This window comes from Limulus polyphemus, unplaced genomic scaffold, assembly GCF_000517525.1.
Source record: "Limulus polyphemus unplaced genomic scaffold, Limulus_polyphemus-2.1.2 Scaffold1535, whole genome shotgun sequence".
NCBI lineage: Eukaryota > Metazoa > Arthropoda > Merostomata > Xiphosura > Limulidae > Limulus > Limulus polyphemus.
Window position 1 is genome coordinate 205,592 of NW_013667145.1, and position 6,689 is coordinate 212,280.

At 37.1% G+C, this 6,689-nt stretch overlaps 2 protein-coding genes across 2 annotated transcripts in view; one reads left to right on the plus strand and one right to left on the minus strand.

The window, feature by feature from the left end:
* LOC106463989 (importin-7-like) overlaps positions 1-6,689 on the plus strand; it is a 57,237-nt gene that overhangs the window by 14,781 nt on the left and 35,767 nt on the right. The window lies entirely within an intron of this gene.
* LOC106463990 (NEDD8-conjugating enzyme Ubc12-like) overlaps positions 3,037-6,689 on the minus strand; it is a 55,298-nt gene continuing 51,645 nt past the window's right edge. The window contains exon 9 of the transcript XR_002611613.1: positions 3,037-3,049. The gene's annotated coding sequence lies outside the window, so the exon portion shown is untranslated. The remainder of the gene's footprint in view (positions 3,050-6,689) is intronic.

Genomic DNA, 6,689 nt, shown 5'->3' on the forward strand with positions numbered 1-6,689 from the left:
TAGAAACCTACAAATGTAGAGGACGACGTTTTGAAAGTCTTCTGCCTTTCATCTTCAGTATCATTTCTTGTTGCACTCAAAATAATACTTATATTACAATTCTTTGTTTTCAATTAGTGTTTTCTTAGAAGATAAATTAGAGTTTCAGTTTCTACATGAGGCACTTTCTAAAGATTCCAGTAATATCTCATCTGTATTTGTAAAAAGAGTAGGTGAGGTTTTACTTAAGAAAATGAGAAACCCTTAACAATTATTGTTGTGGTGTATATTCATTTAATTATTCACAGTAAAGTTACTTTGGAATTAGTTAAAATATTTATCAGTTGTCGATCTACTGATGTTGCTTAAGTTTTTTAATATGTTTACAGCATGCAATAAGTTCAGAATTATAAACTTTGGACTAAGAAATAACCTTTAATATAATAAAACTTGGAAATATTCTACTCTGTTCGGGATTGCTAGATCCCTCTAGTATATAAAAAATGAAATGAGTTTCATGTGACTGTAAACTACTAAGCAATTTTTTAGGTTATGTTGTAGGTGTTTAGGCAGAAATGTAATGAATCTTGATGTTTATTGTGAAAAATGCTTTTGATGATATTTGTATGTATGAATAACATTTCACACTATTAGTAAAAGTTATTCTTTTTACTTTATTTGTGGTAAAGAGAAGAATCCACAAAAGTAGAGTTAATTTGGCTATGTAAGCAACATTGATTTATATTTCTTCTTATACATTTTACCATTAACTGCAAAACCCACAAGCATATTTTAAATTTTTAATGCAAACCCTGAATGTGTTTGTTATTGTTTTGGATTTTGTGCAAAGCTACATGAGGGCTATCTGCGCTAGCCCTCCCTAATTTACCAGTGTAAGACTAGAGGGAAGGCAGCTAGTCATCACAACCCACCACCAACTCTTGGGCTACTCTTTTACCAATGAATAGTAGGATTGACCATCACATTATAATGCCTCCACGGCAAGTAGAGCGCCCTAACCACCTGGCCATGCCGGGCCTCCCTGAATGTGTAAAATTCTCATAACTGTATGTCATACAAGGCTTAAATATAATATTTTTCTGCCATCTTCATTAATTTAGTTTCTTTTAAAGCTTGAAAAAAAAAATCATTGCTTTAATAAGTGAATTTATACCTGGCTCATTAAAAATTTTATAATCTAACTTCTGGATTAAAGTTACTGATGTAAAAATTTAAAATTTGCAGACAACAGATATTCGTACATGTATATCATAAAAATAATGATTTTAGTACTTCAAACTTTGGCACAAAGCCTAAAACTCATGACTTTTATATGCTGTTTTTAGGCTCCAGAAAAAAAAAAAAAAATAAAAAACAACACTGCAAGAAATTATGCAAACAAGTAATAAAAATTCATAATATATATTTTTTTTTCACAGTGTAGTTTAAGAAGTTTTATCTACATCTCAGATTCAACCAATTGTAATTTTTTATTTGTTTCTAATAGTGTTTCATCATAGGTACTGTTTAAACTAGACTTTCTGTGACATTTGTGTTGGAAATCTTTTTACTAAAGTAGTGTCATTATTGATAATTTTTTGGTATTTTGACAAACCATTGGTGTTATTTCTCTGTGATTGTATCAACTGAATGTCCACCATTTTTTCATTATATGTTTTTCCTTTACATCAATTTTACGGGAGCTTCTTCCTTTCTGCCATCATGGCTTATAGAAGTAACTGTTTGACAAAATACCATAGTTCTCCTGGCTTCAGTATTCTTTTTCCAATTTTTTTATGTGACTTCAGTCTTTTCTTTTCTCAGTATACCTTATTTGTTCTTCTACTCTGTTTGAAATAAACATTAAAGCTTATGATGCTCTAATCTAGCCACAGTTCCTTTCATTCCTGGAAGACTTACTTTCTTCTTCTCACTTTGGGATATCATATTTTTTCTTTACTTGCATGTCTTGGACCCTACTTGAATACTTTTATTGGTTGTTTATTTTTGAACAAGTAAGGAAACACTTTTCAAAAAAGGAAGGAAATGTAGGGATGGCTAATATCAGTCCTTCAAAAACAATGCAAACAAGATAGTAGGGATTTTGTTTGCATTATCCTTACATAGTAATACAGGCACACAGTATACTAGAATGTTAACAGACAAAAATAGGATAAATTAAACTCGGTTGTGATTGATTAGTTATATATATATATATATATATATATATATATTGCTGTATGTTAATTCTTTCCTGTGCTATTATGTAGGGATGATGCAAATGCCATCCCTACTTTCTTGTTTACATTGTTTTGAAAGGATTGATATTAGCCATCCCTACATTTACTTCCTTTTTTTTGAAAAGTTTTTATTCCAAAACATACTTACCCTCCACTGACACTTTAGCCATTCCTCGACGATTGCTTTGCCTATCTAAGCATTGGTTTAGCATGCGCCAGTCTTTTATACCTTTCTTAAATGCCCATGGCAATATCTAATTTGCAAATTCCTCCACCTGCATCAGTGTTCCATCTATCCTGAAACTGTATATAAGCACCTCACTCAGATAATTTAATCACTTTTTTCATGACAAAGCATTGGTCATGGTTTTGTCTGATAATGTGCTGTGGTTTGTTCTGTTATGGATTGTGATTTTCGTGTTGCTTTGTGGATTTTTCATATAATTATAATTTTCTTAAAAAAAGAATTGGATGTGATGTTTGCGGGTATGAATTCCTGTATTACTGTTGTCAGTACGCCCTCCCCTGTACCTCCTTTGTTATCTAGTCTCTCTCTACGGTCGGGGGAGGAGGCACTCTCAGTTTAGGCTATCCGTGTTTTGATCTGTTGGGAGATGGAAACATATATTTCTCCCCAGTCCACAATGGAGTCCTTTCTCACCCTACATTTGCTTTCTCCACATTCTCATAGTGAATTCATTTTGCCTCTAGCTGTTTTGTATACAGGGATCAGGTTCTGCAGTTCAGGGATCTAGTCTTTCATCTAGCATCAGCACCATATGTCTTCTGCTTTTTCACCATGTTTTATGCCAAGTTCAACTAGCTCTAGGCTATGGAATTGAGCAGTCAGGCTCTTACTTACAGAGAAGGTTCTATCTTTGGGGTTGTGGGCTTCCCTCATATCTTTTTTGGGTAGAGGATACATGCTATCTCTTCAGTGATCCCATTGCAATGAATGTATCTGTAACTTCAATGCACTGTATTTTCCAGTCTCTCTCTTCAGGATTAACATCTTAGTTCTTGAGTGGTTGTTGGTTTGGATCACCTCTATCATTAGCATGTGTGTGTCTATATATTATATATATGTGTGTGTGTGTATATAAATGTATACTGCCCCTCTGCCAATAGTTTCTCTTCACAAATACTTCACTTGGAGGATGCGGTGTGTATATTCAAGGTCAGAAATTCTAGGGTATATGAATCGAGGACGAATCTTTATTCTACATCAGTAATTTAGGACTTTTTGCTCTCCAACAAGCAATAGTGCAAGGTCTAGATCTTTTGCAGGGGAATATCCTCATGAAACATTTAATCAATTCCAGTAATCTCTTCAATTTGATTCTTTCTATATGAGGCCTATTCCAATCATGTCAGCCTCCTGGCTTGCCATTTTCCTGGGTGATAGATTTCATAGCAGATTGTCAGTCTCAGTCCTCTCTTTCTCCTGAACAAATGGATTCTCTGTTGTGTGATTTTCTGATAGCTTTGTTCTCATTTTCGGCTTCCTTTGTTAGCTTTTGGCCACTTATTGCTATTCAGCTACAAGCTTTGGAGTCTCCACTACTTCATCTTCAGGCTTGGGTGGTAGATGCAATTGGTCCTGCTTGGATGGGATTGCTCATCTATGATTTTCCCTCCCTTCCTCTGTTACTCAGAGTTCTGGCTATATTTCAATCCTCTCCTTGCAAAATTTTGCTTGCCTAGATTGAGTGGCTTAGCCATGATTTCCTCTTCTGCAGTTTCTTCATGTGAGTCCACCTCTGCACGTTCCATTTTGTTTATCTTTATTGAAGCATCCTCAACCCAACCTTCTACACAAAGAATCTTCCCAGCTCATTGGGGTTTTTACATCTACAGTTGCTTATGGTGTGCCTCACAAGGAGTTTGTGCCCACTTTACCAAGCGTATTCACCATATCTTGTTTTGACTTTTTTTTTTACTTAGGTTTAGCTTCGTCTCCTGCCGTTTCAGTCATACAGCTTTTTCTTCTCATTTTATTTATCCTAAACATCTGATGGTTTTATATTCCTCAGTGCTATCCAGCCTTCTTCCCAAATGGTCTTTTCCATTACTTATTCGAAATATTAAGGTGGTACTACATGTCTTGTCTCTACAACCTTTCGAGCCTTTAGCCTCATGTGCCATGTATCATCTCTCCCTTCATAGGTATTTTGTTGTTGCTGACATGCTGATGTCATCAGCTGGAGTAGTTGACATGTTTGTAGGACTCTTTATTTCTCCCTTTAGGTCCTTCTATATCCTGATAAATTCTTTTTTTTTCTAAGTGTCTGGTCACCAGGGAAGGGGATACATCCCTCTTCACAGTTCTTTTGCCACGTATTTCTCACCTCTACAATCGATCATATGTTGATCATTTGTTTTGTCCTTTTGTGGTGTTTGTTCTCATCTCTGTATTCTTTGGAATACTTTGGTTTCCAAAGGTTTGTCCCCACTTCCTTGGAGGTGGTTTGCAAATCTCCAGGTTGCATATTATGGATTTTACAAGCGAGGAATCTCATCAGCTTCAGCATATTTATGTCTTTCACTGCCCATTTCTTTGGTTCACTGGGGGACATTTTGTGGGCCTGTATGTGAACTTCTCCTAATGCTTTTTTCTCACATTCTTTATCTGATTTGGCAGTTTTCTTCTGGGGGTTTTCCACTATCCCCATGGCCATTTTAACAACATCTGATAGATTATATGGAGGAGGGGGTAATCTTATCTTTCTTTTTCAGGGTCCCTTACATCTTGCTTTCACCGGATCTCACTCTGTGGCGAATGTTGCCCAAACAAGTGTGCTTTTATCAATCCGATTCTGCACTAGCAACCCATTTGACTATACTTAATTCTGGTTGCAACAGGCTCTGTAGAAATGAGGTGTTCCATAAGACCATCTAGGCACATTACTAGATGGTATTACCATATTATCATGGACTGTAATGAGTAAAGCTAAAGGGGATTATGCCTGTCCCTGCCAGTCATCAGATTGAATAAATCGGGGTCAGTTGGCTTTTAAAGATTTAGGGAACTTGGTTCACCTATTGCACTGTTTCCAGAGCACTGTTCCTCAGGACTCCACATGCACGTTACCCCCCTCCAGATTCTACTAGTGGAGCTAGGGAGTCCTTATCACACCCATTTTCTAGTTGTTGGGATGGTGGACAGAGGCTTTTCCTCCAAAGTGTTTGAGTGTGTTCCTCCACTTTTAGATAAGAGGGTGAAGCTGGGGGCCTTCCTACCCAGGTCCCTGGATGTATTTCCCAGATGTCGGTAGGAGCAGCGCTGTTCTACGCGGGAGCCTTCTCGTAATACCAGTTTAGATTTGATCCTACGTTATTTGGTTGAGGTGTGCTTGGCCCTTCTGATGAACAATGTCGGCTTGTATATTGTTTGTTGATGGAGGTACACTACTTCCTCATAATTCCAAATGTGAAGTGGTCCCATCCTAGGTCCTTGGTTGAACACAGTGTTCAACATCCTCTCCATAATTTGGAGGGCAAGTGGAAAGCTCCTTGCCCAATCGGTTGGAGAGTGAGGATGAATGTTCATAATTCCAGACTGGATGTATTCTGTTTCTTTGGTTGAGTAAGGCATATATGATCCTGTCTTTCTGAGTCTGGGGTGGTGCCTTTCAGACTTCTTCAGGTGGAAAAGAAAGTTTGCCCACTTCAGTGTTGCTTACTTTCTCATTATAATTCTGGTGGTTCAGAACACATCACTCTATGGCTACAGGTTGGAATCAAATCAAAAGTATATCTATGTATGATATCGTGGTCCAATTGCCCTAGCCATCAACATGGGATATAGAGACCATGACCCCTATATTCCAACCCCGAGTTATGTAACCTCGGTTATCTGGTTGTGGCTGTCCTATAATAATTAATCGTGCACTATTCCACCCTTGATACCAATATGAAGTTCTGGGTGAAAATCATACCTCTTCTGGATATAGTACTGTTTCCCCACTTGGGTACCACTCTTATCTTGGTACACCCCTGTTCTATACAGACGCTTTCTGTATGGACAATGCCCTCACCAGCCCCTCTGAATTCTTAATGTGGGATTCTAGCCAAAGTGTCAGCAGACGTTTTGGAAGTTAACATTTTCCTAGATTGAAAATGTATTTCCAATAATACTTATCTCCACTGACACTCTCTTGCCCTTCCTCCCCACTAAGAGCCAGTGTTAGTGACTGGGATGGTGTAAGTCTCAAAAAAGTGATTACATTATCGGAGTGAGGACTTATATACAGTTTTAGGACAGAGGACGCATTGATGCAGGTGGAAGAATTTGCAAATTAGATTTTGCCAAGGGCATTTAAGTGAGGTATAAAAGACTGGAGCATACAAAACCAATGCTTAGATAGCAATAGCTTAAGTGTCAGTGGAGATAAGTATTATTGGAAATACATTTTCAATTTAGGAAAATGTTAACTTTTACTTGTTTGCTTGTTGTTGTTTTTGATGAAG